At 40.7% G+C, this 23615-nt stretch overlaps 1 protein-coding gene across 2 annotated transcripts in view; it reads left to right on the forward strand.

Moving 5' to 3' along the window:
• STPG2 (sperm tail PG-rich repeat containing 2) overlaps positions 1 to 23615 on the forward strand; it is a 538570-nt gene that overhangs the window by 458598 nt on the left and 56357 nt on the right. The window lies entirely within an intron of this gene.

The following is a 23615-nucleotide window of genomic DNA, read 5'->3' on the forward strand; positions in this document are numbered from 1 at the left end:
TTTTCTTATTAACATATTAATACTTTAATAAATATGTACTAAAAGTACTTAGCTGTATGGTCTCGCTTTGTACAGGGGTAGATACAGTACACCAACATGTTTGATCCATTAAACTTTAGTAGGTTTTGTCAAGGCTACCACTCTCTATCATGCTTTAAGCCATTCCAACAGACCACAGCATTTACCGCCATGGCTGGCGATAAAAAACCCCCTCTAATGCGGCTTCATAAAGGGGGGAGAGGGCAATGGTAAATGCATTCCCTTCTAAAATTATCTCCTAAGTGGGAAAGTTTTCCTCTGAGAAAAAGTCATCCCAATAGATTGTAGTGGGAGTTAGCAGTTTGTGAATTTTGGTCTTGTGATTTTGGAAGCAGAAGAATAATGTCAAAATGTATCTGTTTTAAAAAACCTCCAGGGCTGTGAATGACATTTTAAAAATAAGTGCTATGCATTACTGTGCATATCATTTACAGTTTGAGAGGCAAAATAATAAAAGAAGATTGAATTTTAAATTAAACACAGGAAGAAGAATGGGGCAAAGACTGTCATGATTGCAACTTACAGCTGTTCTGCAGTAGAGTAAATAACTTCAAATTGGACTTGACAAAAGATGGTGATAGAATGTTAGAAAGAGAACATTGAGTTTTAAATAATATATCCGTGGGATGGCCCAGTAATACAGTATTAGAGAGTTACCTTAGCTGAAGAGCTTAGGTTTTTAGAATTATCTTAAGTGATACTTGTGTGAAACTTAAGGAGGAACATTATCAATGTGGGCTACTATTAAGGCAGGGGTAGGCAATTCCGGTCCTTGAGAGCCGGAGCCAGGTCAGGTTTTCAGGATATCCACAATAAATATGCATGAGATAGATTTGCATCTCAAGGAAGCAGTGCATGCAAATCCATCTCATACATATTCATTGTAGATATCCTGAAAACCTGACCTGGTTCCGGCTCTCGAGGACCGGAATTGCCTACCCCTGTATTAAGGCATGTTATTTACTGTTAACCTCAGTGATTAGTAACTAGGTCACATTGAGTAAAATGGAACCTGTGATAAAATAAAATGTCTTAATAGTTTACCATGCGGATGTCTATGCCCCTAAATGTAGTAGAATATAGAACCAAGAATATTATAATGCCTCTGTACTTCTTCATGGTGCAATCTCACTTTAAGTATAGCCTTCAATTCTGGTTGCCGCATCTCAAAAAATATATAACAGAATTAGAAAAGGTTCAAAGAAGAGCAACCAAGGAAAGGCTAAAGAGGTTAGGGCTCTTCAGCTTTGAAAAGAGATGGCTGAAGGGAAATATGATGAAGGCCCACAAAATCTTGTAAGATATAAAATAGATACAGGTGAATCATTTTTTTTACTTACAAAGACTAAGGCCTGGATTCTGTAAACAGCGCCCAAGTCAGTGGTCGCCTTAAGTACAAAACTTAATCCCTCTTTTACTAATCCACGATAGAGGTTTCTACCATGACCCGGGGCGCTAAATGCTCTTATGTTGCTCCAACGCTCATATGAGCATCAGAGCATTTAGAGCTCTGGGCCGTGGTAGAAACCTCTACCGCAGCTTAGTAATATGGGGGGAGGGGGGCTGTTAAGGTACAATAAATGCAAATCCCATTTGGTAAATGCAGAGGACAAGGCTACCATTCGCCCTGTATATATTACCTTAACATATGCACCGGTAAGTTAAGTACAAAACACAGTTTAAAAGCATTCTTAAAAGAAAATTCAAGGTGCCTATCGGCACCAGAATTGCACCTACAGAGGTTCTTTAAGACACGTAATGCATGACAGACATGGCTATTGCCTAGGTAAAGCACCTAGGCAGGCATGATTCACATAAAAGGTAGGTGCCAGAAACGTAGGCCTTGAAAACCCTGGCCTACATTTCCAGTGCCTACCTTTGCCAAAGGCGCAATTCTATAAACGGCACCAATGTGTGATTGACATGCGATCGGTGGCTGCTTTAAGGCAGCCATCGACAATGGCACTGTTTATAGAGTCCAGGCCTTACTGTATGGGTCTGCATTATCCCCTGAATTCTATAAACAATGCTTTGAGTTGTTCATGCAAATTTGAGTGCACACCCAATTTGCACATGCAACTTTAGGCGTGAGATTTTGCACCAAGTTTCAAGTTTCTTAGGATTTTATATACCGCCTATCAAGGTTATCTAAGCGGTTTTTACAATCAGGTACTCAAGCATTTTCCCTATCTGTCCCGGTGGGCACACAATCTATCTAACATTTCTTTTGGTGCAAATGGCTGCACCTAGACATAAGCCAATAAGAGTTGCCATACTGGGACATAAGAACATAAGAAGTTGCCTCCACTGGGTCAGACCAGAGGTCCATCGTGCCCAGCGGTCTGCACCCGCGGCGTCCCATCAGGTCTATGAACTGTGAAGTGGTTCCTGACCATTTCTATAACCTACCTCTGCTTCTATCTGTACCCCCCAATCCCCTTATCCTGTTTCTGAATTGTGTACCTGACAAGATCCCAAAGAGTAAAATAGATTTTATGCTGCTTATCCTAGAAATAAGCAGTGGATTTTCCCAAGTCCATTTCAATAATAGCTTATGGACTTTTTGTTTGCATGCATCTGGTAATGCTATAGAATAAGAAATAGTAGTAGTAGTAGTAGTAGTAGTTTTAAGAAACTATCCATATTTTTTATTAAACCCTGCTGTGCTAATTGCTTTCACCATATTCTTTCCAGGTATCCACCACCCATTGGGTGAAGAAAAACTTCCTAGCATTGGTTTTGAATCTATCCCCTTTCAGCTTTTCCAAATGCCCTCTCGTTCTTGTAGTTTTTGAAAGTTTGAAGAATCTGTCCCTCTCCACTTTCTCTATGCCCTTCATAGAGACTTACAAGATCATGAAGAACATAGAGAAAGTGGAGAGGAACAGATTCTTCAAACTTTCAAAAATTACAAGAACGAGAGGGCATTCGGAAAAGCTGAAAGGGGACAGATTCAAAACCAATGCTAGGAAGTTTATCTTCACTCAACGGGTGGTGGACACCTGGAATGAGCTTCCAGAGGGCGTGATAGGACAGAGTACAGTATTAGGGTTCAAGAAGGGATTGTACAATTTTCTGAAGGAAAAGGGGATAGAAGGGGATAGATAGAGGACTACTACACAGGTCCTGCACCTGTTGGGCCGCCGCGCGAGTGGACTGCTGGGCGTGATGGACCTCTAGTCTGACCCAGCAGAGGTACTTCTTATGTTCTTATGACAGTGAATTCCAAAGTGTACCTATATATTCAGTGAAGAATTATTTTCTCTGATTTGTTTTAAATCTACTAAGTAGCTTCATTGCATGCCTTCTAGTCCTAAGTATTTTATAGACTTCTATCATATCTCCCCTGAGCTCTCTTTTCTCCAGGCTGAAGAGCCCTAGCCACTTTAGCCTTTCCTCATAAAGAAGTTGTCCCATCCCTTTTATCACTTTTCTTGCCCTTACTTGAACATTTCCTAATTCTGCTAAATCTTTATTCGAGGTGTTGCCACACCATGGGGCTATACAAAGGCATTATATCATTCTCATTTTTGTTTTCCATTCCTTTTCTGATAATTCCTAACATTCTATTTGCTTTCATAGTTGCTGCTCCACATTGAGCTGAAAGTTTCAACATGTCATCAACGATGACACCTAATCCTTTTCTTGGGCAGTGACTCCTAATGTGGAATCCTGCATCACATAGCTATAGTTCAGGCTCCTCTTTTCCCCGTGCATCACTTTGCACTTGCTCACATCTACCATTTTGATGCCCAATCTCCCAGCCTTATAAGGTTATTTGGAATTTTTCACAATCCTCTTGCAATTTAACAACTTTAAACAATATTGTGTCATCAGGAATTTTAATTATTTCACTAGTTGTTCCCATTTCTACAGTAGATCATTGATAAATATGTTAAAAAGCACAGACCCCAGGGGAACCCCACTATTTACCCTTTTCCATTGAGAATATTGACCATTTAACCCTATTTTCTGTTTTCTATCTTTTAACTAGTTCTAGGTCCACAACAGGACATTACTTTCTATCCCATGACTTTCTAATTTTCTCAGAAGTTTTTCATGAGGTACTTTGTCAAATGCCCTTTGAAAATTCAGATGTACAGTATCAACTGGATCAAATTTATCTGCATGCTTATTCATCCCTTTGAAGAAATGTAGTAGTTTGGTGAGGCAACATTTTTCTTGACTAACCCATGTTGGCTATGTCTCATTAATCCATGCTTACTTTGACCATAGGCCTTAGTAACTTTCTAGAACTTTCCATCAATATAAATAGCAGTACAGTATAATTATAGAGATCTTAAGCCCTCTAGCTCAGTTCAGTTCTAACTGCTTAAGTGGTAATTGCATTGTTTTAGATGGCAAACATCCGGCAGATTCATTTTGCTTTGTATGTGGCCAATTTATCAAGACAAATGAGACAAAGTGCTGCATAGAAGCATCTGCTAAGATGTGCAATACCTGCAAGGCACATTTCGGCATGCCTGTTGGGGATCAAGACAAACCATGGGCACCTCACTTCACATGTGAGCACTGTCAAAAACTCTTGAAGGTAAGATAACTTTGTTTCTCACTAGGATGGCATAATTTTCTGCTATAAAATTTCTTAAAATGTTTATTTTTTAAAATATTTAAATTTTAAAAATTTCAATGTTATATGAAAATATCTCATATATGAAATATGTTGCAAGAATCTTGTACACATTAGTCATAGTTGAAATAAATGTATTATTTTCATTATAACAATTTCATTTTGTTCTTCTATAGGATGGTACAGAGGGGAAAAGAGAGCCATGAAGTTTGCTATCCCACTCTGGAATGTATACCATCCTGTCCAGGTGATTTGCTACTATTCAGTTTGTCAAATTGACCCATTATATCTTCCAGTGTTACAGAGATTTCTTTGAGTTTCTTTGGTTCATCAGCATTGAATACCATTTCTGACACCAGTATCTCCCCTACATCTTCCTTAGTGAAGACCGAAGCAAATAATTCATTTAATATCTCCACAATGTCCTTGTCTACCCTGTGAGCCCCTTTTACCCCTTTGTCATCTAGTAGTCCAACTGATTCTTTTTCCGCCTTCTTGCTTTTAATATATCTAAAAAGATTTTGCTTTGTGTTTATGCTTCCAGTGCAATTTTCTTTTCAAGGCCTCACTTTGCTTTCCCTATTAGTGCCTTGCATTTGACTTGCCATTCCTTGTGCTGTTTACTATTATTTTCAATTGAATCCTTCTTCCACTTTCTGAAGGATTTTCTTAGTCTCATCAAATCTAATGCCAAACTTTTGACATCTAGGCTCAAACGGTAGAACATGTTAGATGAAAGTCACAAATCAGAAGAAGCATCACCAAAATTTTTCCACCTTCTTTATCCATCAATATAAGCTCTGCTTCTGCCACGATTTGACCAGTGTGTGTGAGGTAATTGGATTCCCCTGTAACCTGAAAGAGTAAAATTTTTTCATTGACAGCTCATCCAGGAGCATCAAAGCCGTGCTGCTCCATAACGGGAACAAGTACCTGCCTCTTCCACTGACTCACTCAGTGCACCTCAAAGAGGATTACAACAACATCAAGACCTTACTAGGCACCATGAAGTGTGATGAATATGGCTGGGAGGTCATCGGAGACTTCAAAATAGTAGCATTCCTAATGGTCTCCAAGACTGTTTTACAAACTTTCCCTGCTATTTCTGCCTTTGATGCAGCAGGGAGACAAAAGCGCACTGCTAAAGGTAGGACTCTCCATGGAAGACTGAGTTCTCTGTAGTGAGAAATAATGTCAAATGGCCTCCCAGAAGGTGCTGATGGTACCAATACACATCAAATTAGACCTAAGGAAATAATTTGTCAGAGCTTTAGATAAGGAATTGAGAGCATTCAAGTACCTTCAAGGCATTGTCCCTAATCTGTCTGAAGCAAAGGTTAATGCTGATGTCTTTTTTGTACCACAGATAAAGAACATCCTGAGGTACAAGGAATTTCCCAAGAAGCTTACTAGGAAGGAGAAAATGGCTTAGAACAGCTTTGTCACTGTGATTCAGGGCTTCCTGAGCATCACAAGGCTGAAAACTACATGGAGCTGGTTGAGAATCTGGGATGCACTAGGAGTGGCCTAAGTCTCCAATTGGCCAGATACCTAAGGCCTCTCTCTAAGGTATCTGGCTTGGGGAAATCCACTGCTTATTCCTAGAATAAGTTGCATAAAATCTGTTTTACTATTTGGGATCTAGCTAGGTACTTGGGACCTGGGTTGGCCACTGTTGGAAACAGGATGCTGGGCTTGATGGTTCTTTGGTCTGTTCCAGTATGGCAATTATTATTCTTAACAGAAAAATATTTAACAGCACTACTTGGAGACAGGAACTCTGGGGTATTCCAATCTGACATACCTTCTCTGATGAGAACTCTGACATTTTTAAAACACTGAACTTTCTAACTGTCAAAAATTAAGCAAACCAATCCAAAGCTAAATTGCTAATCTCTCTAGAACTATGAGAATAGCATGATCAAACATATCAAAGGCTGCACTTACATCAAGACTTACTAAAAATAATGTTTACCTTTATCAAAGACCTCCCTCACAGTATCAAGTAAAGAAATAAGTAAGGTCTCTGAGTCATGCTGTGACCTAAAGCTAAACAGATTAGCATCCAATATATAATGACAAGTCTGCAAATTTATCATAAATCGATTTTTCAAGAACTTTTGCAAGGAAGGAAAATAATCCTTCTGGCAAGTTGATACATAAGAGGGCCTCAACTGTCTGAGGGATCTTAGGCATCGGAACCAATCAGGGCTTTAGGCCCCTCCCTGGTGTATCACGGAATGCACCAGGAAGGAGAAGATCTGCCATTTTGGAGTGGTGGGTCTGCTGGCTGGACTTTCTTCTATGAGGTACATGGGAGTGGGGGTGTTAGGGTAGACCTAGGGGTTTGGGATAGGGACCTGCAGCCTTGGGGAGGTGTCAGGGAGTTTAAGGTTCACAGGGTTCTGGGGGAGGGGTGTTTTGTAAGGGTAGCAGCAGGAAGGAGTGGGCATCCCTCCTGCTGGTCTTCAACGAGGGGGGGGCAGGAGTTTGGAAGCAGGAGGAAGTGGGCATCCCTCCATCCTGACTGGCTAGGAGAGAAGAGTGGGGGTTTAGGGGCAGGATAGATTGGGCATCCCTCCTGCCTGGCTGGTTTGAGGGTGTGTGTGAGTTCAGTAATAGGAGGGAGTGGACATCCTTCCTGCCTATTTCAGCGGGACTTATGGGTGTTCCCCTGCCGCAGCTGCTCAGCTGATCATGGCAGGGGGATTTCCTTGCCACGATCAGCTGATGGCAAGGGATCCCTCAACCAGGCAAGGGTGATTCTCTAACCAGCGTCTGTGACATCAGCGCCAGTTAGAGAATTGGGGTAGTTAGGCAGGGTTAGATGTCTTAGAGCAGACACGATTCTGTATAAGTCGCCAGTGTGCAAGTGTCTGCCGCTTCTTAGGCAGCTGCTGAGACCGGCATCCTATTCAGAATCTGCTCTAAAATGTCTGAGCCATGGCTGCATTGGTAACACATGTGATGTCTATTCGCAGTTATTAAGATGGCTTGGGGAAATCCACTGCTTATTCCTAGGAGAAGCAGCATAAAATCTGTTTTACTACTTGGGATGCACAGTAGCTAAGTAGTTGGGACCTGGATTGGCCACTGGTAGATACAGGATACTGGACTTGATGGACCTTTGATCTCTTCCAGTATGGCAATTCTTATGTTCATATGTTAGCTTCCATGGAGATTTTTAAGGGTGCAACATGCTCTCTAGTCCATAATTCATCTGTTGTTTGGAAAGGGATTCCCAATATGACAGAATACTGTCCTCCAGAATCTCTCAGACCCATTTCTTCTTCATTTCCAGGCTGCCTTCAAAACAAAAATAAAATAGAAAAGGCTTGTTGCAGTGCTTTTCCTCTAGTGTTTTCTGTTTTTCTGTTGAAGGCAGATTATAGGGCATCTCATCTGTGAGGATTTGCTATCCTGCATGTCTTCTGAAAAAGCCAAATTACTTTTCCATAGCAGATGTTATCTTGGAACAACAGCATATAGGTCCTCGCATATCCACCATGGTCTTCTAGTCTAAGCTTTATAGAGACTGGGGGAAATCTACATTACAGGTAGGAAGAGAAAGTGCAAGCATGCATGCATGGTACCAGTTCTGTAAAGCTTCTATAATTTCAATGTCAATCATGCAATGGTACTGTTTACAGAATCGCAGCCACATCATAGATAGGCGCCAGGGTTTTCAAGGCCTATCTGTGATGAGAATTTTGACTATGGAGATGTCTACCAATGCCTAAGGGTACTTCCGGCATTAACCATGTCTATTTTACCCTTAGGAGCCTCCATGGTTGCGGTTCCGGTGCTATTTGTAGAGGTGCCATCTTTTATTTTAAATAATGCGACCAATTATCGCATCGATTAAAAGCAATTAAACCAATTAAGTTAGGTGACAGTACATTGGCTACTGCTGCCTAACTCAGCAGTTGTTGCAGAATCCAGCCCAATATGGTTGCATATGTTTATTTCACATCTAAAAATTAAGAATCTGTTCAATGATATCTCTAACCTTATGCATAAGACATCCTTTCAAAAGTAGATTTCTCTTTTCTAAAACAGCAGAACTGAGAGAAAATTGAGCATTACATATACTTTCCTTTTTATTAAAAAGCAAATGTCAAAAAAAAGGTAATGTTGAAATAGTAAATGTCAAAATGAGTATAATATTGTGGTGGATGATACAGCATTGAGATTCAATAGTGCCAAGGGAGGAGTCTGCTCCACTCGTATATACAGAATTCAATTGAAATAAGTTTTACATTATGACTTTTCAAAGTGCGCTCTTTATTAAGCCATCCTTTCATATCCCTTATTCATTGTCATTCTTTTCCTTCTAAACATACAGTACAGCGTACATGATACCTTCTTCTTTTTGACTTGCTATCATTTATCTAAACCTAGGCCCATTTTACTTTGACAATACTGAAACATATTTTCTGTCAAATATTAAGACCATGACATTTCAAGTAAGAATTATATAGATTTATTTTTAAATAAGAACCCCCACTATTCCTTTGCAAGAAATGTGAATATGTAGAACTGTGCACTGCATGACATATGAAGACAGATTTTTTATTTTATTTATATTAGTTTGATATACCACTCATTGCACAACAGTGCTGCTAGGTGGTTTACAAGTCACAAACTATCCCCCTGTTACAAAACCGCGGAAGCACACTGAATGCTCTGCGCTGCTCCTGACACTCATAGAGTTCCTATGAGTGTCGGGAGCAGCAAGAGCATTCTGCACACTGGCCTGCGCTAAAAACCACTTGTGTGGTTTTATAAAGGGGGTGGGGGTGGTATTTTATAGCAAGAAGAGAAAGGGAAGAAAAAGATAGTGAAGAAAAAACAAAACAAAATGAAAAAGAGTTTGAGGATAAGTAGAAAATAGAGGATACTGTGGGAGAAATGAATGTGGTAAGTAGAGGTTGGGAATGTTGACAGGGGTGAGCTGGGTACAAGTACACTGAAATAACCAAGCTTTGAGTAGTCTTTTGAATTGGTTTGATTGTTTGAGTCTTGAATTCAGGTCTTGTATGCAGCAACTTTTGGCGATTCCTGAAGACGTGTTGAAGGACTGTTTCCAGAAGTGGAAATGACATTGGGAAGGGAACCCAATGGAATAAGTTGTAAGATATTTAATACATTTTTTATGAAATCAGTCCTGGAACTTTTTGAACAGACCTTGTATTTCAGTCTGTCTCCATATACGTTTTGAGAAAGTCAACTGTCCATATTAGCTTCCACCCATTGCATTGACTCTATCCTGTTTTTATCTTTTTGAAGGTGTGGTCTCCAGAACTATACACAGTACTGTAAATGAGGTCCCAACAGAGGCTCATACAGAGTCCCTATCGCTTACTTTTTCCTGCTTATCTTTCTTCTCCTAATATATCCAAGTATCCTTCTCACTTTTGTTATTACCATTTCTATCTGTTTGACCAATTTACGATTATCACTAAATGTTGTTCTTCTTTTGTCCACATGTCTAATTTTATTCCTTTATATAAAAACTAGTCGTTAAGCCCGTTACATTAACGGGTGCTAGAATTTATGTCTGTCTGTATTTTTCTTTCTGTCTCTTTCCTCCCTCCATTTCCCTGTGTAGCGCTGTCTCTGCTTTCTTCCTCAGTCTGCACTCTCAAGCTGTAACATTACTGCTTAGCTTTTTCTCCCTGCAAGCATCTCTGCTCTCTTTCTCATCCCCAGTCTCTTTGCTATTTTTCTCTTCTTGCAGGGGTCTCTGCTCTCCTTTCTCTATATGTTCCTGATTCCTGCAAACTTCTGTTTTCTCTGTATGCTCTTGATCCTGTGTTTCCCTGTAGGTGTCTTTTCCTTTTTTTTTTTTATTCCTTCTTCATGTATGGTTGATTTATTAAAAGTTTTTTTATTTTTCCTATTTGTTGCATGCCTGTCTCCTTGGCCGCTGTATGTTTCTCTTTTTTTGCTTTGTGTGTTTGTTTGTGTTTTTTTGCTGATTGTCTACTTGGTCGCTGTCAGTCTGTCTGTCTCATTGGCTGCTGTATGTCTGTATGCCTTTTTTTCAGTCTAACTCCTTGGCCACTGTATGTCTGGAAGGTTTTTTTTCCTGAATTTATCCTTGGGCATTGTATTTTTTATTTTTTTCTGTTTGTCTCCTTGGCTGTTTGTATTTTTTATTTTTTTGCTGTCTCCTTGCCCACTGTCTCTCTGTCTGTCTACTTGGACGCTGTATGTAAGTATGTCTGTCTCCTTGCCTGCTGTATGTCTGTTTGTCATTTATTTAACTGTGTCTCTCTCTCTCCTTGTCCTCTGTGTTTTGTTATTTTTTCAATCTGCCTCTTTAGCCCCCTGTCCTTCTGTGACTGTCTGTGTGTGTCTCTCTGCTTGTGCACTGTTGTTTGTTTGTTTTTTTCAATCTCTCTTTTGCTCCTGATCCCTTCTCACTGACCCTTGCGCGCGACTGCATGTAATTCCGGTTAGGTTTCCATGGCAACCCTGCTCGCGGGTCTGTGAGTGTAGGACCGTTTTGTTGGGTCTGGTGGCGCCGGGTTGGGAAGAGTTCTGGCTCCTTTTTTGGTTTGGGCCCATGCAGAGGGGCTCAACAGCGCACAACCACCTTTCCTTCCCTCCCTCCATCAGGTGCAGTGCAGCTCCACCAATGTTATAAGCAGCCGCGTCGAAATCGGAGCCCTGCCACTGCCATAGCACTTTCCCCTCTGCCTTGGTCCCGCCCCTTCTCTGACATATGGGACCACGGCAGAGGGAACGTGTTAAGGTGGCGGCAGGGCTCCAATTTCAAAGCAGCTGCTTTTAACATAGGCGGAGCTGAACTGTACCTGATGGAGGAAGGGAAGGAACGATGGGGCAAATTTGGTCAATGGCAGGAATTGTTTGGCGGACCAAGCACCGGTTGTTGCGGGAGGGGGGGGGGGTGGAGTCGGCAACGTGCAGGCTGCTGTGAACAGGAGCGGCAGCAGCGGCAGGACCATGAGGCGGGAGTGAGTTGTTCGCCTTCCCCTATCTGGGGAAAGCGCTGTGCCGAGCAGAGGCGTGAAGGCAGGAGTGAGCTGTTCGGCTTCCCCTATCTGGGGAAACCGCCATTGCGAAAATGGAGGGAAGTGCCGCGTTGTTAAATTTGTCAGTTTTGCGTGGGGCCGTAGTAAGAGCGGGGCATGCTGCACTCTTGGCGGCCACGGACATACGGATCATGGAAGCACGCGGATAAGAGTGCGCATGAGCCGCCTACGGTTTTATTATATAGATGAAAAACACACAAACTTTTATTTAAAACAAATAAAGTTTAGAGGTTGCCCCACCTCGCTGTTAGTATTCCCTTCCATTAGGGGTATTAAAACCTTGGGTAGGCTTTCTTACTCTGTGGCAGTGGTTCTCAAGATATCCCTAATGAATATGCATGAGAGAGATTTGCACATAATGGAAGTGACAGGTATGCAAATCTCTCATGCATATTCATTAGGGATATCTTGAAAACCCGACTGGCTGGGGGGTCCCCTAGGACAGGGTTGAGAACCACTGCTCTATGGCATTTGCCTTGGTAAAAATCTGGAATGATCTTCCTATAGAAATTAGACTTCTTCCATCCTTGACATTATTCGGGAAAACTTTGAAGATATATTTTTTCCAGAAATTCTTAACTGATAAATAAGGGACTGTAACAGAGGAATTTATGGCCAATCATTGTTTTCCTTTGTCTTTCTAATTAACTTTGTGAACCGGATCAAGCCCCTAGAGGGAATGACCTGGAATATAAGACTAAGGTTTGGATTAGAGAGTTGCGCGGGGACAGAAATCCCACCCGTCCCCACCCGTCCCCATGAGGAATCCCTCCGTCCCCACCCGTCCCCGTGAGGAATCCCTCCGTCACCATCCTTCCCTATAAACTTCAGAAATAGTTATTTTATTTAATTATGCTACTGAATTAAAGGCTCTGGTAGAGACCCATTTACAAATAAGCAAAGAGACTTTATTAATTTGGAAATATTAATTGGGAAGAATACATACTTTGTAAATGGGTTTCTACCAGAACCTCTAATGTAAATATAAAATATAAATATTCAGCTGATGAGAACCCACAAACTGTCAGCTGAGGACTTCCTTTGCAGTTGGCCTGGGGTCCCTTTTGCCAAGCTTGGCAGGCAGCAGTAGCGTCCCTGAGTCACAGATGCTGGCACCTCAGTGGCTCATGGATGCTGCTAGCGACTGCTGCGCTTGGTGGAGGGGAGTTCTGACCATCTCTAGAGGAGGTCCTCTGCTGGCGGTGCTTGGGGATCCCCACCAGTCACAGCAAGGGCCAACAAGTACTTCAACACTATAGAAATAAAACCAGAAATGCATTTCCTTTTCTTTTGAACACAAAACAAAGATATCTGCCATATACATTTCCCAAGGCAGATGATTCTATGCAATGTCACCTCGGTAACAAAATACAAAAATAGATAAATACACCCCCTCCCTTTTTACTAAACCACAATAGTAGGTTTTAGCACAGGGAGTTATGCTGAATGCCTCGTGCTGCTCTCAATGCTCATAGGCTCCCTGCACTAAAAAATGATATTGCGGTTTAGTAAAAGGGAGCCATAGTGCAAAATATAGACAGCAGATATAAATTCTGAAAACAGACACATTTTGATCACTAAATTGAAAATAAAATCATTTTTCCTACCTTTGCTGTTTGGTGATTTCATGATTCTCTGGTTGCACTTTCTTTTTCTGACTGTGCATCCAATCTTTCTTCCTTTCTTTCAGCCTCCTGTATGTTTCCTCTCCTCCAGAACTCATTCTCTCCCCCAACTTTTTCTTTCTGTCTCCCTGTTCCCCCTTCATTCTGTCTCCCTGTCTGCCCCCTTTCTTTCTTTCTCCGTGCCCTCCCCCAAGCCACTCGGTTTGCTGCCACTGCCATCAGGGAATAGCCCCCAAGCCACCACTGTCCCAAGCTTTCCCTGCAGAAGCGTCGCGCTGACCAGCATTCCGCTCCCTGACGTCAATTCTGACATAGGAGAGGAAGTTCCGGGCCAACAAGGCATTTCTCCTCATTCCATCCAGGCTGAGCCCCATCTCTCCTTGATCCAGCATTTCCCTTCTGTGTTTGTCAGAATTACCATTCCACCTATTTTCCAGCATCACCCTTCTTTGTGTCCATCTCACCTATATCCCTATCTCACCACTTTTTCAGAATCTTCATTTGTCTCTGTCCTTGTCTTTACCCCATGTTCACCATTTGCCCTTTCAATGTCTTTATCTCCCCCCCCCCACACACACTTTTTCAGCATTACTTCTATGTCTCTATTTCACCTCCTCTTCATGTCCCCTCTGTATCTCTATCCTTATTCAATAGGTCCTGCTTACTCTTTCTCTTCTTTGTGTCACTATCTCCATTTTCAGCTTTCCCCCTTTTTCCTTTGTTAATGCACCCTGTAACCAGAATCTTTCCACCCTCCCTCCACTCCGGCCCAGCCCAGTATGAAATATTTCCTTTTGTTTCCCTCCCCTCTCTCTCTTCTCCTCCCTCACCCACGAGTCCTGCATTTGGCCCTCTCCCTTCTACCTGCACCCTGCAATACCCCCTGCTCCGTGGTTCTCTTCAGCAACTCGTCAGCAGCGGTGATCAAGATAAGCTGCCAACATCGAGGCCTTCCCTCTACGTGTCCCGCCTTTGTGGAAAAAGGAAGTTGAAACAAGCGGGACTCGCAGAGGGTAGGCCCCGACGTCAGAAGCTTGTGTTGATCGCTGCTGCTGAGTTGCCGAAGAGAGCCGCGGAGCAGGGGGTGTGGCCGGAAGCAGGTAGAAGGGAGATAGGAAGGCTGTAGAAGCTCCGGAGCATGACACCGACCCCGGCCAGGATGATTTCTTTTTCAGGCTGCTGCCGCTGCCACCCCCCACCCGAAATGACAAAAACAGCCTAATGCCCGCGTCGGCGTCTTTGACGTCGGGGAGAGGAAGGCTGATAGGCCCGGTTGATCGGGACGGCAACACGAGTCTATCACGGAGCCCGGGATGGGCTCTGCGATCGACTCATGTTGCCTTCCTGAACTACCGGTTGATCGTGATCGACGTGTTGGGCACCCCTGACTTAGAGCCATAGCGCACGAGAGAGACTCCCACGGGGATGAAAACAGCCTACCTAATTTCTGGCGATGCAGGCATGCAGCTTACAAGTCCGGCGTCGCGGCAGGAAATAGCCATGCTGAGCAGTGAGCTCAGCACCTACACAGAAGAAAGCCTTGCTTGCTGATTGGTCCGGCGGCACGGAATTTGATTTAACGGGTTTTTTAGAAGACTCTCAAGATGTAATCCAAACTAGATCTACCCTTTTAATAACTTGTGTTACAGAGATAGATAAATCCTTAATAATGAAAGCTTATTTTCAGAATAAGCTAATGAAATTTTGTGGAGATAATGTGTTGATTTTTCCAGATGTGGCCCATACCACACAATTGAGAAGAAAAGCTTTTTTAGCTTTGAAACCAAGGGTGTTGGCTATGGGAGCCACATTTTATTTGAAGTTTCCATGTAAATGCTTAGTTAAATTTAAAGAATGTGAATATGTGTATTGGGACTCTACTCATTTGGAACAATTTTTACAACTTCATGAAACTAGTAAGGCTGATATCTGACTTAGTATTGGAGTTTAATTATGTAAGCACCATATTTTGTTTGATCTTCTTGATCTTGATTATATAATAGATGTATCTGTTTAATTAAGATATTTTCTCCCAATAATGTGGGCTTGAGGAAATGACTTGGATATTTTATGTTTAAACTTTAATTTCTCTGTAAAAATCCTTTCTTTCTTATTGTTGTAAAATAATAATGATGAAAGTTTTGAATAAAAAAAATGAATGACATCATCAGAAGGCTATTAAACTCATTCTATGGGCCGGAGATCTTTCTGTTGGGTGATCTCTACCATCAGATCAAGATCCATCCAAAACAGAGGATCTTTTCCAGGAGATTATTGGGAGAACTACTGAAAGAAAGACTGTAAATAATATTGCCTGTTCTGAAACCACATTGTTAAAAAGAGTGTCTATTTTCCCTTTGGAAAGAAGAAATAAAAGTTGGAATTTGGTTTGCAGTTACTGGTGTGATCTGGCTTAATTGGAGGAGCAAGAAACTGGTGTGCAAAGACTGGGCTTTTTTATTAAAACTTGGGGACAATGTGGGCAATGGAAAATGTGTCAGTACTCAGTACCCATAAGTACCCCTTGCAAAAGCCCCGTTTCTACATCTGTAAGTGGAATAACACAGGAATCACACTGCTTTATCCATGTTGAGGATAATTCTAAAAGGAGGCACTTTGTTTTAAGATGACTATACTGTATATAAAACCCATGGCTGTTTTTATTATCTTCAGATTTTACATTAGTTTTGAAAGAAAAAACACTTCCCTTTTAAAATCGACTAGGTAAAAGGATGGAGCCAGATCTGAACCTACTATTTGTATAGGCTATTTTGGAAATCTAAAAGGATGCATATTAGGGTACTCTCCTCATTTCTTTCCCCTGTACAGTACTTCCTGCCTGATAAAAGCATAAACATACTGTATGTATCTGTTTAAAATATAGTATATGCACTTGTTACATATGTGTTGGGAAATTTTAAGAAGCCTCTTATTCTTTTCTCTTTTCTAATGTACAGTACTCCACCGAAATTCGCGGGGTTCCATTCCAGGAACCACCACAAATTTAAAAAACCTCACAAATATGGTTTTTTGCCTGTCAAAAGGCAGGAGAGGCAGGTGAGGGCAGCTGGGGTGCCGGTGAGTGCAGAAAATCACTTGCGGTATGCTCCGACCACCTCTTCCTGTTACCAGGGCCGGATTAATCACCAGGCCAAGTAGGCACGTGCCTAGGGCCTGAAACTGTGAGGAGTGCCCACTGCAGGGCGACTCACCTTGCTATTTTTCAAAGGCTATTTTTCAACAGCCCCCTCCGATGTCACTTACTTGCTCTGGAAGAAGTGACGTTGGAGGGGGCTGGACCAGCAGAAGCAGTCATTGCAGGACTTTCCTGTAACACATTCAGCCACATTGCCGTTGCTGTTGCTGTGGGCGGTCTGTTGCCGTTACTGCGTGGGGGGGGGGGGGGGGCCCGTTGCCGTTGAAAAATAGCAAGGTGAGGCGCCCTTCAGCGGGCCTCCCTCACAATTTCAGGCCCTAGGCACGTGGCCCCGTGATTATTCCGGCCCTGGTAACAGGAAGAAGTGGTCGTAGAAGAAGAGATGGAAGGGAGAGGCAGACAATTTCTGGAAGAGGCACAGAAGGACAGAAGATGAAAAGAAGAGAGTGACAAGAAGATGAGGAGAGCAGAAACCAGAGAAGACAAAGGTAGAAAAAAAAATTCTATTTATTTATATTTTTGATTTAGGGGACATCGCTGTTGCTTTAGGGGACATCGCTGTTTGCTTTAGGGGACATCGCTGTTTCTATGGTGTTGCATTATATGCAGAGTCCAGCTTCTTGGTGACTTTATTTAACCTTTGTCTACGTATTTATATTTTATCCCCCCTTTTACAAAACTGTAGAGCATTTTTTAGCACTGGCCGTGGCTAAAAACCATACTACAGTTTTGTAAAAGGGGGAGAGGTTAGTTTGTGATTACATATTACATACTAGGCAAAGGTGTTTTCTGTGTTCTGTTTGTATGAAAGACATGGTTTTTTTGTTAGCGTTGACCAGCCTTGTTTGGCAAAATACATCAGGCATGGTTCTTGGGAGCATCTTGAATTAACCTGATTTGAATCTCCTTATTTTTCTGCCAATCTTATTTTGTTTCAAGTTGGATTCTTTGGTGGACTGCTTGCCTTGTTGTTTCGTTGCAAGTTAACATACATGGAGTGGAATGTGCTAGAGGAGTTACAGATTTGGTTGTTTATACATAGTAACATAGTAGATGACGGCAGATAAAGACTCGAATGGTCCATCCAGTCTGCCCAACCTGATTCAATTTAAATTTTTTTTTTAAGTTTTTCTTTTTAGCTATTTCTGGGCAAGAATCCAAAGCTCTACCTGGTACTGTGCTTGGGTTCCAACTGCCGAAATCTCACGACCTGATACCAAGGGTGATTACCTCCTTGCTACAGGCATATGTACCATGTCGCTCTTTAAGATCACAATCTAGGAACCTTCTGATTGTTCCACACTTACACTCGCTCATTAAAGTGATTAATCGATCCTGAATGTTTCAAGTGGCCGGACCGATGCTTTGGAATTCAATTAAAAATTCATCCAATTAACTCCTGACTCTAATTTTTCAGAAAAAACTGAAAGCATATTTTTTTCGCTTGGCTTTTTCAAACGTGAGTAACGTTTAAACTGGCAGTTCACTGCCTTATTTGTCTTAGGTACAGATTTTGGATAGTAGGTATATGCTGTTTTACTATGCATTGTTATGTTTGTTTTAACTATGTATGTACTGCTGTTACCGCATAGATATCTGATATGTAGGTTATAAATGTTTTAAATAATAAAATAAATTTTTGGGATAGGCATTCTGGGAGGCAGGGTGGATAAGGGCTTCAATTACCTGCATATCTTTACATTTTTGAAAGAATGGAGGCAAATGTTCATAGCACAGCTATCAGTTGACACATAGCCGATGTAATCGTATATGAGTATGCTGGGTATCTTTGCCAGGGTAATTTTCATATAAGTATGCTTTGATAATTGCAGTTTCTTATGCCTTTAATAGCCTGTAAAGTTATGTGGGCTATTACAAAATTAGTCATAATGGACTAAGTTCATTAATAGAGCAAAACATTGATTGTATGGGGAATTATATTTTACCAGAGTGAAAAGCTGCATAGCGGCATATGAATGACAGAACATATGAATAAGTTTAATCATAGAGAACCGAATATGTTTATCAAACTGCTGCATGGAAACCCTGTCTTTTGCATGCCATGTAGAGAAGGTTATTTTATATCCTAAATTTGCCATCTACACAAAAGTCTCTTGAAGTCTGAGTTCAAAATGAAAATAAATCCAGTTAGCAAAATCCAACATTAATTTTCTCTGCAGGGTTTTTTTTTTTTTTTTTGTTTTAAAAACATCTCAGCAAGCCAGCTGTGTAAAGCCAGACTTTGATTATATCAATCAGTTGTATAATGTGGATGACATTGTAAAATAAGTAAGCTTCAAATTTATTTTATGAGCCTTGCATCCCTTTTGCTATGTTTACTAGCAACAGATTTGTTGAAGTGAAAATTAAGCATTCTGAGGTAAATTTTCAGTTGGATGGCCAATGCATTGTTTATATAAATATTTTATCTGTATAATTTTAGGTAGATTTTCAACCAGGCTAGGCATTCAAGCCTGAATGCTGAACATGCTGGCATAATTTATTCATATAAGGTTATTTTTTATTATTTTTTTATTGAGCTTATGCCTTCACGTATGACTGATTTTAGCTCCACAAATTTGGGTCCTACTCATGTTTCTAAGAAACACAGATATAACTGCACAAAATGTGTGGCATTTCAAGTAGGTAACTCTCCAAAATTGATGGAGTAATATCTTGTAAATGTAAAATTTCCAAGTATTTTCAGAGTCCAATCAGTAGTGCTCCAAAAGCTCCAATTATACTTGGTATTACCATTGAATATTTCTTCCAATTTCTTTCCTCTTCAAAAATATAAAAAAAAAATTCAGAGATTTGAAAGACTACAAAGAGGGATATGTCTATTATAAAAGATCATAAAGAATCTATTGTTATTAAATCCAATTATAGATCTATTGCAAGTATTCCTCTGTTTACCAAACTGATGGAAGGTTTGGTCAATTTAGAACTAGTCAACTACCTAGAAAAATTTAGCATTCTCTATAACTATCAGTCAGGTTTCAATAGAGGTTTTAGTACAGAAACTGTTCTTGCATCATTAATTGATTATCTCCATTGTTTATTTAGTAAAGGCACAAGTGCACTAATCCTTCAGTTAGATCTAAGCAGTGCTTTTGATCTTATAGATCACAAAATCTTATTAAGATGTTTAGATGCAATGGGGATTTCTGGGAATGTATGGGAGTGGTTTCAGGGTTTTCTGAAAAAAAGATCTTATCAAGTTTTCAGCGATGGTAAGTACTCCTATTCTTGAAGTAATCCATGTGGCATACCCCAAGGTTCTGTATCAACCTTGGGGTATGCCAAGGTTTTCCCTCAGGAGGGTTTTCCCTCAGGAGGGTTTAGCCAGAAGTCTGGCTGTGGCCTCCCTGAAAGTTCAGGTTGTAGGCTTTGTGTGTTTTGGGGCACGCAGAGGAGCTAGTTTGCTTACTATTCTTTCAGATCTGACCAGGTGTTGAGAGGGACGCTTCATCCGTGTCCTCCCTTGCATCTTCTTTTATCTTCGTGGACTCTTAGCATCATTTTACAAGGTCACTATAAGTGGGAGTATCGAATATTTATATATCCAATTCTCTAATCATTAATTAAAACTTCTACAAAAAGAGAATTACTAATCTTAAATATTGTATCGAAAAACTTTTTTTTTTTTTTTTAATAAATAATTGATTGGCTGGCTCAGTGAAAGCCAGTGCGAACTATAAAATATACGAGCGCAGGATTCTTCCAGTTCATCAGGCTTAAATCATCATTGCACTCCTACCTCCCTATGATTATACAGATTGCACTTCCATGCAGGTAATATATGCAATTATATGCCCGTGTGGCCTGATGTATATCGGCCAAACTCCATTGGGTAGTTAAGCTTAGGATAACAGAGCACCTTAGTTGCTTATGTAACAAGAAGGAAGAAGCGCCACTGGTAGGGCATTGGCTTGCGAAACATCATCGGGAATCTGATTTAAAATTTGTGGTGTTGAGGCAATTTCACGCTACCCATGGAGGTAATATTTCAAGGCAACTAGTGAATTGTGAGCAAAGATTTATCTTTACTTGGGACACTGTGTCCCCCAAAGGATTAAATAAAGCAGTGGAGTGGCCTTTGGTCTACTAATGTTAGTGTACCCAAGCAGTTTAAAATACGTCAGAAGTTAACACGTGATTTAAAGAAAGAAGTGTGGGCGTTTAGTTTACTGCATTAAAAGCGTTTGCTAGCGGTTGTGCCGTCTTGAAGCCCTGTGCGGGATTCTGGTCCAATATGACGCTGTACGCTGTTTAAGAAGATGCAACTGATGAAAGAATTTTGGGATTTATGTTGACATGTGGCTGCTTTTTCTAGAGTGCTGCAAACATCTTTCTCTTGACAAAGCTGAAGAGGAAACATGTATTGTGTCAAACAATTATCGGAGACTACATACTGTGTCGAGGAAGTTTATGGATTTTGACAAGTTGAATCGTATGGATTGTTTGAACTGATGTACTATGTATGGATTGTCTGGATTGATGAATTTGAACTTTGACTGTGATTTTTTGAATTTTTGTTTTTGATTGGGGAGCACCAAGCACTTTTGGATTTGCAGCTGAACCCAGCACGATACAACTATTCCAGTAGAGGAGTGCAATGATGATTTAAGCCTGATGAACTGGAAGAATCCTGCGCTCATATATTTTATAGTTCGCACTGGCTTTCACTGAGCACAATCAATTATTTATAAAAAAAAGTTTTTTGTTACAATATTTAAGATTAGTAATTCTCTTTTTGTAGAAGTACCCCAAGGTTCACCATTATAGCCAATGCTGTTTAATATTTCCTCATTGGGGAATCTATTGCAGAGTCTAAACGTAAAATTCCATATCTATGCAGACAATATTACTTTCGTCATACCTGCTACTTCTCTCTCCGTTGAAATTAAAAATCAGATATCGTTTATCTTGAATCAGACTGAGCGATGGACTATAGATTTTAAGTTGAAATTAAACACAGAAAAAAACAGAATTTTTCTAGCCATTCCCAATTTTAAATATTACTGACACGATACTCCATCTCAATGGGCAGGAATATCCGATAGCTCCTTCCATTAAAATTTTGAGAATTATGTTAGATCGTCACTTAACTTTGTCTGAGCATGCAGACTTGTTAGTTAAAAAATGCTTTTTCGTCTTATGGAAGTTGCGGATCATCAGAAAATACTTTGACTCTACATCTTTTAGATTTCTAGTCCAAGTGACAATTTTGTCCATTCTTGATTACTGTAATATAATCTATCTGGGATCCTACAAGAAAATACTAAGGGCTCCTTTTACTAAGCCAACTACAATGGATGGAGCCAGGCTGCTGGCATCAACATTCAAAAAGGAGCAGCTTTTAAACTAGGAATTGGAGGAAGGCTGACAATTGTTCAAAAGTGCATGACTCAGAAGAAAGTATCTTAAATAATATCACCAAAACAAGGAAATAGAGCAGCTCAATAGAGAGGTTGCAATAAATACCATAATAGACTTTAAATAGAGAGCAAACAGATTACAAATTATCACTGTCAATTATCACCGTCAACTGAGCAAGCTTTAAATTGGAATAACAAACATTGTTTGAAATGTCTGTATGCAAATGCTAGAAACCTAAGAAATAAGATGGGAGAGTTAGAATATATTGCACTAAATGAAAATATAGAAATTGGCATTTCTGAGATCTGATAGAAGGAAGATAACCAATGGGACACTGTCCTGCAATGGGACACTGTCCTGCGCTTTCCTGCATCTGTATGCGATTGTTCTCTCCACTCCACCTCACAATCACTTACAGATGTAGGAAAGTGCTTGCGTGAGGTTACAGCAGTGAGACAGGCAACGTTCCAGAACGTAAGGTAACCATTGGAGGCAGTGTAGCTTGTGTGTGTATGCGTAATCTCATGCTGGAGGTGAGAGCTGAAGGCGGTTGTGGACGCGACCACCAGACACTTAAGGCACAAGTTTTCCATAAAGAATCAGTATTTATAATACCAAGGGCCTCAAAATAGTACCTTGTCTCTTGCAATTGATACTTTGATAGTTTTTCACTTTCTGCATGTTGCACTGATTTCAGCTGTGTATAGCTGAAATTATCAGAAGCAATTAAGTAAAGATTTATAAACTATAAAGAGTTTTACCTCATGCAGAGTTGTCATTTCTTTAATAAGACATTAACTATTTTTTCTGCAGCCCTCCAAGTAAGTACCTACAAATCCAAAATGTGGCCCTGCAAAGGGTTTAAGTTTGAGACCACTGCTCTAAGGGGTCCTGTTACTAAGGCCTATGGACAAAATTAGCACAAAAATATAAATTTCTTAATATCGATGTCCTGTTCAGAAAAGCAAAGTTTGAGTGGAATGATAGCCATTTTCTATACTTTTGTGGCATAGACAATTAAGAAAGAACATTTATTATCCAGGAACAACAAGAAGTTACATAGTGCTATTGCTGCTTCAGGGGATGGCTACAGCAAACATTCACATCAACTCTTCAGCATTTCACCAAATGGATATTCATATATATTTACCCAGTATTGACTGGGTAAATATAACATCAGGGCATGCTGTGGCGACACCGAGGAGGGAGTGGAAAACATGAAAAAGGATCTACAAAAGTTAGAGGAATTGTCTAATATCTGGCAACTAAAACTCAATGCAAAGAAATGCAGAGTAATGCATTTGGGGATTAATAATCGGAAGGAACCGTATATGCTGGGAGGTGAAAGACTAATATGCACGGATGGGGAGAGGGACCTTGGGATGATAGTATCTGAAGATCTAAAGGTGAAAAAGAGTGCGACAAGGCGGTGGCTGCTGCCAGAAGGATGCTGGGCTGTATAAAGAGAGGTGTGACCAGTACAGGTCATTGGTGAGGCCCCACTTGTATTGTGTTCAGTTTTGGAGACTGTATCTGGCAAAGGACATAAGAAGACATGAAGTAGTCCAGAGGAGGGTGACAAAAATGGTAGGAGGTTTGCACCAGAAGACGTATGAGGAGAGACTGGAAGCCCTGAATATGTATACCCTAGACTGGAAAGGAGGGACAGGGGAGATATGATTCAGACATTCAAATACTTGAAAGGTATGAACGTAGAACAAAATCTTTTCCAGAGAAAGGAAAATGGTAAAACCAGAGGA

The sequence above is a fragment of the Geotrypetes seraphini genome, chromosome 1, assembly GCF_902459505.1.
Source record: "Geotrypetes seraphini chromosome 1, aGeoSer1.1, whole genome shotgun sequence".
NCBI lineage: Eukaryota > Metazoa > Chordata > Amphibia > Gymnophiona > Dermophiidae > Geotrypetes > Geotrypetes seraphini.